This window comes from Crocodylus porosus, unplaced genomic scaffold (genome assembly GCF_001723895.1).
Source record: "Crocodylus porosus isolate Cpor-Errol unplaced genomic scaffold, CroPor_comp1, whole genome shotgun sequence".
Taxonomy (NCBI): domain Eukaryota; kingdom Metazoa; phylum Chordata; order Crocodylia; family Crocodylidae; genus Crocodylus; species Crocodylus porosus.
This window is the reverse complement of record NW_017728950.1, coordinates 45456127-45464775: the sequence shown is the minus strand read 5'-3', so window position 1 is coordinate 45464775 and position 8649 is coordinate 45456127.

Here is an 8649-nt window from a genome sequence, read left to right as displayed (position 1 = left end):
ACACCACAGTCCCCCAGTTTTTTAATGAGAATGGGGTGAGAGACAGTGTTGAAGGCCTTCCTAAAGTCCAGAAAGACTACGTCCACTGCTACCCCTGCATCACGTAGTGATAACTGTACCACAACAACAATTACAAAATAAGTTCAAATGAAGCAAATTGAGGTGTGCTAAAGTGTTAAATCAGAGACCTGTGTTAGTCAGTTTGCAGATATGCCTCAAGCACCAATATGTTTCCAGCAAACTGTAGCTGAGTATGCTGCCAGGAAGAGGCCCTAGAAAATGGACTCTCTAGAGTCAGTCAGGATACACAAAGCTCTAGCCAATTTGATCACTGTTGGCATGAAGCCATATTTGGTGTGAAAGAACTGATTTGCTGGAATGATAAAGATTCTGGAAGTCTGTTCTTATATGGTCCTCCGAGAAGTTTGTTTTGTAATATCTGATTGGAGGAATCTGTGAAAGAAGTCTATACTGCCAGGATCTTGGCCTTCACATGAAAAACAGGGGACATGGACTAAGACAGCCACATTATTCATGAGAATCTAGTTCGGAGAGTCAAGTTGTAGATAGTGGATATACTGGGCCAAGCCATTCCTGGTGTGTAAATCATCTCAGTGGAGTTAGGTCATGAATTAATTTGTGGCCTTTTTGTATTACTGGATTTTGAGATAAGCCAAGTTCTATGGACAGCATATAATTAAGCAACTGCAACTACCCCATGCAAGAAAGTTTTGATGCAGCCTTGGCTCATGTTGCTTGGTTTTTCTACAGACAGCTATCAAAACAAGGCTTTGAAGATACAAAAAGTACTATGTAAATACTACCCACTATGAAAAGCTCAGGTAAATGAGATCCCAGTTAAGTATATAATATCAGTTTATATAGAAAATTCTGGTTGTGTGGAACTACAAAGTAATAATTTAAATAATACTGGGCAGGTTTGTCATGCAGCATTTCATGATACTGGGATGATAAATTGTCTTAGATTGGCTGCATTATGTGTCAATCATTCTGGGGCTGTGTAAGCATTGTGAATGATGTGGTAGGACTAGGGCTTTGCACTGCACTGTAATCGCTGTGGTAAATTTGAACTGTATCGAGGGGAATCCGGGACAAATGCTGTCCCAGAGTCAATCAGCCTGGGACTGGGACTTGTTTACATTTCAGGACTGTCCTGTCCAATTAGGGATGGGTGGTCACCCATGGTGTCTATACACATGTTCTGGGGTGGGGAAGGAAGGGCATTTTAATTAGAGCTCATTCAACGAGATTTAGTTTGAGTGCTCCCACCACCATTTTGAAACTCAGGACACTGAATACATGAGATGCTGCAGCATGCTGGAGCGTTCTGATTAGGACGCTCCAGAAGACTTGATTAAGCAAGTCTGCTCCAACAACTAACCAGTATGCCTCAGAGCACATGTAAAAGTATCCCTATAGCTAAGTGATGTCTAAAATGACATGATAAGCTGCAATTATATTATTAATGTACCGAAGAGGAAGAAAATGTAATATATGAGATTATAACTAAATGTAATGTGGTGAATTTAACAAAAAAAAAAAAAAGAGATGTCTTAGGGAGTAGCACAGTTTCCAAAGAAAAGCACTGGAAACAACAGAGCTAAGAACTTTTAAAATTAGATTGATCAGTAAACCAACAGTACACCAACAATGTAATTTAGAGAAAAATCCTTCAGTTGTTTCCATCTCTAATATCTTTACAATTAACATTCTTTATAAATATTTTTATTGTCATTCCACAAGAGTCAAGCTATTAATCTAAATATTGTATCCTGAGAAAATTCCTGTGTGGGTTGTTCTAATATTCTGTTTGTTAAAATCCCACTTAATTTTCCTTTAAAAAGTATTCACTTTCTGACTGTCACATACCCTGTTGATTACCATATTTTACCTGAAAGGGTTGTGGATGCAGTGATTCCATGTAGTCATATTTTTTTTGGTTTTTATTTTAAAGTTTTAAACATGAGAATGACTTTGCATTACAAAAACATGAAATAACGTCCCTGGTTTGTAATCAGATAGTAAAGTTTATCGGATGTTTTGGTGTCTCTCGGACTGAAAGGGGCTATTTAAATGGCCTGAGTACATTTATAGTAGGTAGAATCATAGGATCATAGAAAAGTAGAGCTGGAAAGGATTTTAGGAGGTCCTCTAGTCCAATCTCCTGCTCAAGGCATGTGGCTCCTATCCAAACCATTTTATACAAGTGCTTGCCTAACCTGTTCCTAAAACTACACAAGAACCAGGTAGTACAACTACAAGGCACATTTAGGTGTAAAGGTGATTTACTTGTAGTTTCAAATGTGTACAAGTGGCTTCAGCTGATCTTAATTACATATATCCAACCAAGGTCAGAATTTGGCTTTCTTACAGTTTGCTGGATTGATACCACACACATTCATATAATTTCCATTGCAAAACATTTATTTCAGCTACCCTTAGTAACTCTCAACTATGCTCAGCAAGATCATAAACTATGGTTCATAGTAAGTTCTACTGAATACTAATAGTTTAGTAGTATTGAATACTAGGTATTTTTGTTACTGCCACAATGGATAATCCACAATGTGGATATGGTAATTGCAGCCTTAATGCTTAACTTCCTCTACATGCAACTGTTATAAACTTGGGGGAGTGGGTGTGGATGCTGCTCTGGTATATACCATTTCCCAATAAAGTAATTATAAATAATAAAAAATATTGTATTTGGTGCAAATAATTAAGAAGAACAAACTTAAATCATTGCTCCTTGTTCTGTCATCTGCCACCACTGAGAACAGTCTAGTTTTATCCTCTTTGGAACCACCCTTCAAGTCATGAATGATGCATGCCCCCAGAGGCTGTGGGGACATGGTGACTACATGCAGGTGGCCATGGCAGTGTTGACAATGGGGGTGAGGGGCAGGGTAGGAGAGTGGTGAGCGGCAACCACCTGCAGATGCCACCAGCAGTGTCAGCGGCAAGGGGAGGGCTGATGAGCAGTGACCACTGGCGGCGCTTCTCTCAGGGTGCACAGCCAATCTCAGGGAGTGCACATGCACATGCGTGCACCGCCTACGTGCCACCAATGCTTCAGGTACTTGAAGACTGCTCCCTCCTAAGTCTTCTCCTCTTGAGACTAAAGAAGCCCAGTTCCCTCAGCTTTTCATAAGTCATGTGCCACAGCCTCCTAACCATCTTCATTGCCCTCTGTGTTTGACTTTCTCCAATTTGTCCACACTTTTTATATAGTGGGGGGTCCAAAACTGGACACAGTACTCCAGATGTAGCCTCAGCAGTGCTGAATAGGGAGGGAATAATCACTTCCATTGATCTGCTGGCAACACTCCTACTAATGAAGCGCAATATAATGAACAAAACGTGTCCCTGGCGGCTGAAGGGACACGGTGGTGGCAGGAGCGTGGCGGCGGTAAGCGGGTGCTCCTGCAGATGCCACCAGCACTGTTGGGGGGAAGGGAGGGGTCGTGCCTCTTTGGTGTCTGCTACGCCTTTTTGTAGGGGGTGCACAGCCACGCTTGGGGGTGCATATGCACCCATGTGCACCCCCTACACATCACCTCCACCATGCACTGCCAAAGTTGGCTTCTTTAGTTCACCTATCTCAATATGTCTCTATTACTAACTGACTATGCCAGGTGACAGTATGCAGAAACATGCCATATTGCTCTGCATGTGCTATCTTCCTAACCAGAAGTAGTATAGCCACATTAGGGTGGTTGTGTGCAGACTAATTGGCCCCAGTACAATGCCACACAAATGTCCTTGCACCACTACCAGTTTGTGAAGTAGCACATGTGGTGCAGCAAGTAGTCCAGTAATTTAGCAGTGTAGATATATTTGAAGTGTCCACAGAAACACCCAGTATAGAGGTGAAGTCCACATTTAACATGGCAGGCAGCTCTTTGTAGAAGAGGCAAGCTCTAGAGTTTCTCTTGTCCACCTTAACTTATGGTTGGGTACAGATCCTTTGTTTGACATTGCTGCTTGACACTTTCATAGTCCCGGACTCGCATTTTCATTGAAGGGTTTACAAAGATCTGACTTAGACCTTGTAGTTGCAGTCTAGTTGGGCTTTTGGACTCAGGATATCTTTCTTGATCCCGGCAAGGACACAAAATGATGATCTCTCTTTATGCTTTCTTCTCATCAAAACGTAAGCTCACAAGGGTGGCCCAGCCAGGAAAAAGTAATTTCTAAAATGTACTGGTAATTATCTGTCGGGAATGGCCCTCTGGTCACAAAGATCCCTGGGTAGGTTCAGAATTGTGATCTCTTCCAGGAGCAGGGTATTGTGGGATTGTGACTGCAGAACTATATGAACAAATATACCCTAGTAATGCAGTGCCCATACTGACATAGTGCTGATCAAGATGTATTGGCTGAGGGCTTGTATTAGCTGGGAAACAGGACAACAGAAAGCTGCCTTACCTTGGTTATTGGATGTGAACATAGGTATATGTACACCTATGGCACCATATGTCAAGTTCTGTACAACACTGATATGTTTAACATCACCATATTATTACACATTTTCTTTTATTTCTGACCCTGTCACTCAATAATTTTATATTCTTTTTGTGCTTAAAATCATCCCTTAATTTGTACCTGATAAGGGCTGGGCAAACTTTTGATGTTATGCACATCACAAAAAATAATAACTAATTTAAAAAGTCTTGGTCCTGCAACCCGTATAGCACTCTGACATATATCCAACAAAGCACTTAAGCATGTGCTTAACATGGAGTAATGTTATTGATTTTAATGGGATTACTAACACAAATGATGTTATACACATGATTAATTGTTTGCAGAATTACGCCTTATATATTTAAGTTTGGATTTCTCCAAATACGTAATGTTTTTTCCATAATTTTCCATGATTTTGTCAATGCCAGAGATTATAGAATTAGTAGCTTTCTCCCAAGTCCATATAATATTTGGATTTCTCTTACAAGTAACGGTCAATTCCACTTCGAAAATAATATTCTGTAGCTTTCTAACTAGTGAATTTTCCATTTCTTAATTTCTCCATTTCCATTCATAAGCTTGAAGGAAAAAAGCAAAGGTATATTTTTCTTTCGTTTTTGTTCTCTTGCTGCTATTTTGTTTCTCTGAAAAAGTTACTTTTCTTTCAACCAACACAACTAGATGATTGGTAAAATTAGCTAAACAAACCAACCATCCTTTTTGCTTCAAGACTTTCTGTAACATTAATTTCAATACATTTATGAAATATTCCCAACCCCACCACACTCCTGTCTTTCAAACAACCCCATTGACTTGCCCACCTCATCATAAGACTCAAACTTCTTGCTGATCAATACAGGGGTATAGGTTGTAGCTGTGTTGGTCTAAGGACATAGGTAGATAAGGTTCTTTGGGTGATTCTGATATCTTTTATTAGACTAACTTAAATAGTTGGAAAACAATTTTAAAGCAAGCTTTCAGGTTCAAAAACCCTTCGTCAGGCTGAGGAAATTTCAGCAGTTTCAAGAAGAGCACACACCAACTGCTGAAACTTCCTCAGCCTGATGAAGGGTTTTTGAACCCGAAGCTTGCTTAAAAATTGTTTTCCAACTATTTAAGGTGGTCTAATGAAAGATAACAGCTTCACCCAAAGAACCTTGTCTTGCTGATCAATATACACCCAATGGAATGCAACACTATCCTAACAAGAATTTCAAAACCTGCCAACTTATCTCCACTGCTACCACAGTAAAGATCCCCTACAACAAAACCATCAGAATTTATACAGCCTCCATGTTTATCCCAGAATATGGTACAGCTTATTCAGTGCACCAAATGGCTTCATGGAAACTATGTGGGTAAAATGAGACAAAAACTGTACACCAGAATGAGTGAACACAGGGAAAAAACAGAAAAACCAAGACACATGAACATGGGTAGAACATGTTTCACAGAACAACCGCTCACTTTCTGACCTTGCAATCCTTGTGTTCAAGGGAAATTTATAAAACCCCTTCAAAATATCGGTGTTGGAACAAAAATCCAAAACTATAACTGGACACCAAAAATCAAGGATTAAACCTGTTGATTAAACACTGACTTTTCATCTCACTGTAATAATATATACCTGCACTCTCTGCACTTCAGGACCTTTTCTCCCCTTGAATTGATTTGTTCATCCACTTATTGGATTATCTTCCCTAGTGCATTTCTCTTTTCTTTCTGTTTATCCTGTTAATGTCTCTTCGATCTTCTTATAGCCCTGCTCCATTCTTTTTAGCAGATTTTTTATTTACATGTGGAGGTTTTCTTATTCTGTTTCTTACTTCTTTTTCAGACCTGAAGATTACTTTGTGTTTGAAACCTCATTTAAAATCTCTCCCAACCATGCAACTGATCCTATAAAAAGATACCACCCTCCAAAATTATCTCTGCTTCTTTGATATATGGGACATTTAATGACAAATAGCTTCATTTTGCTACCCTACATTGTTTTTATTGTACATAGATACAGACTTCTTTAAAAACAAGGAATAAACTCTCCTTTGACTGTTGGTGTTTAGATAGAAACAATGCCAAAAAAAGTGTGGCTAGGTCCTGAACCTTGCAGTCTTTGTTAGCACACTGCTGTTAAGCCTGGCTTGTTTTGTAATATCACAAAGAACAAGTCGCCTTTACTGCTTAGCACAGCTTGACAGAAACAACTATAAAAATTCAAACACCCTAGTGACAGAGGGAGGAGAGCTAGAGAAATCCTACTGGACTATCACCAGGAAGGTCGCTGATGTCTTCCCCAGTCCTGTGTTCTTGCTGTTCCTGGAGAACTAGTCTCCAAAAGATTAAAAAGAGTACATGAGAGCACACATGTGCAGTCCCTTTAGAAATCCGTTCTGGGTTCTTCAGATGCACTAAATCCAGTGTGAACTTTAAAAAAACCAAACAAAACTGCTTGTTGTTTCATCTGTGCACCACATTGTTTTAATTTTCGTGCATCGTGGTTTTTATTTATGATTCATTCCTTCATCTGATTTTGGCTTCCTGCAAGTGTAGCTGCCTCTGCCACATACAGTACATACTGAACATCCATTTCCTTACATAAAAAGTGGGGGGAGGGGGTGCTATCCAAAAGACACTAGATTAATGTACCTGGGAATCCCTTGAATTTTTATTAACATTTCATAAAAACAAGATGTTGGCTGCTCTGGTCCCCCTGCTTTAGTGTGTTAGGTCTGTGTTGTGTCAGATATGGACCGTAGTCTTATACAGACTATCTAGGATGGAGAGGGCTGATCTGGGACTTGCTGACCTCTGGAGGTCCCTTCCAGCCCTGCTTCTCTGCCGTTCCATGAATCTAGCTTCTGCCCTGTGATTAGCTTAAGTGTTTTTCCTTGCCCTAAGAGAAGCTGTGTTTGCAAAAGGGCAAGAAAGAATGTAGCCTTCCTGACCTTAACCTGGCTCTCCTGAACCCCCCTCTGCACCTCATGGACTCTGAGAGCTACTCTCCAGCCCTGGACCACTCCACTCCACTGAGCAAGGACCCCTGTGATAGGACTTTACAGACTGAGTAACTTCTTCCACCTACTCCCTCCAGACTTTTGCACGGGGCTGTGTGCATCTATCTTCTTTCTCTCTCAGCGTCACAACCCTCTCCTCCCCTCTCTTCTCCCCGGCCCCTAACACTGTATTTTCTGTAACTCTAGTTGCTTCCCCTCCTCGCCCCCAGGTTAGTCCCTTGCTGGGGCGCTCTGTATTTCCCTTATGGCTTTGTCTTTTTTTTTTTTTTTGGTTCATGACTCTCTAACATTTTCGAATAAAATTCAGTGTGAGCTGCCCCTGAACAGGGCGCCTGCTTTTGCCTCCATTTAAAGGCAAAGAAACAGGCGAGCATCCTGCTGCCAACCGCGAGCATCTTTTCCCTTGCTCTGAGCACGAGGTTTGGCTCTGTCGGAGCAGACCGGAGGAAGGGTTCCTGAAGCTGAGAGGCTGAGGCAAGCGCCTCTTCCCCTCCTCTCCAGCCCAAGGCGGCTGGGCAGGAGTTTCCCCTTTCCTCCTGGCTCTGGAGCACTCCAGAAGGCGGGCGGCCACCCCAGGCAGGCTGAGGGGAAAGAAGACTCGGCTCCCAGTACCAGGGCGCGCTTCTTTCTCGCTCTCTCAGGCATCAGATACAAACTTCCAAATGTAGGAGCCGCCGCCTGAGGATCCCTCCCGCCCCGTCTGGGCAGCGGCAAAGCCCCGCGCCAAGGCAGGGGGCTGCCTACCCCACTCTCTCCAGGAGCTTGCTTGGAGGCGCCGCATCCAGATCTCAGCCAGCCGCAGGCTTCTCCCCCCAGGCCGTGCTCGGCGGGGCGGGCAGAGGGGCCCGCGGGGTACTTGCCCTCGGAGCCGGGCCCCATCAGCCATGTCCCCCTCTCACTGCGCGCGCGAGGGGCCGGGCGCTCCTGAGGCCGGCGGCCCCGGGCCGAGGGGCTCCACCCCCGGGGCCGGGCCGGGGGGGGCGCACTTACTCCCACGCAGCCCCGCTCGGTAAGTAGCGGGCGGCGGGAACCCGGGAGCCTCACAGCCGCCGCCATGGGGCTGCCCGGCGTATACGTGGGCAGGAAGACCGCCGCCCTGCTGGTGCTGGTACTGGCCGCGCTGCTGCTGCTGCTGGGCGCGCTGGGC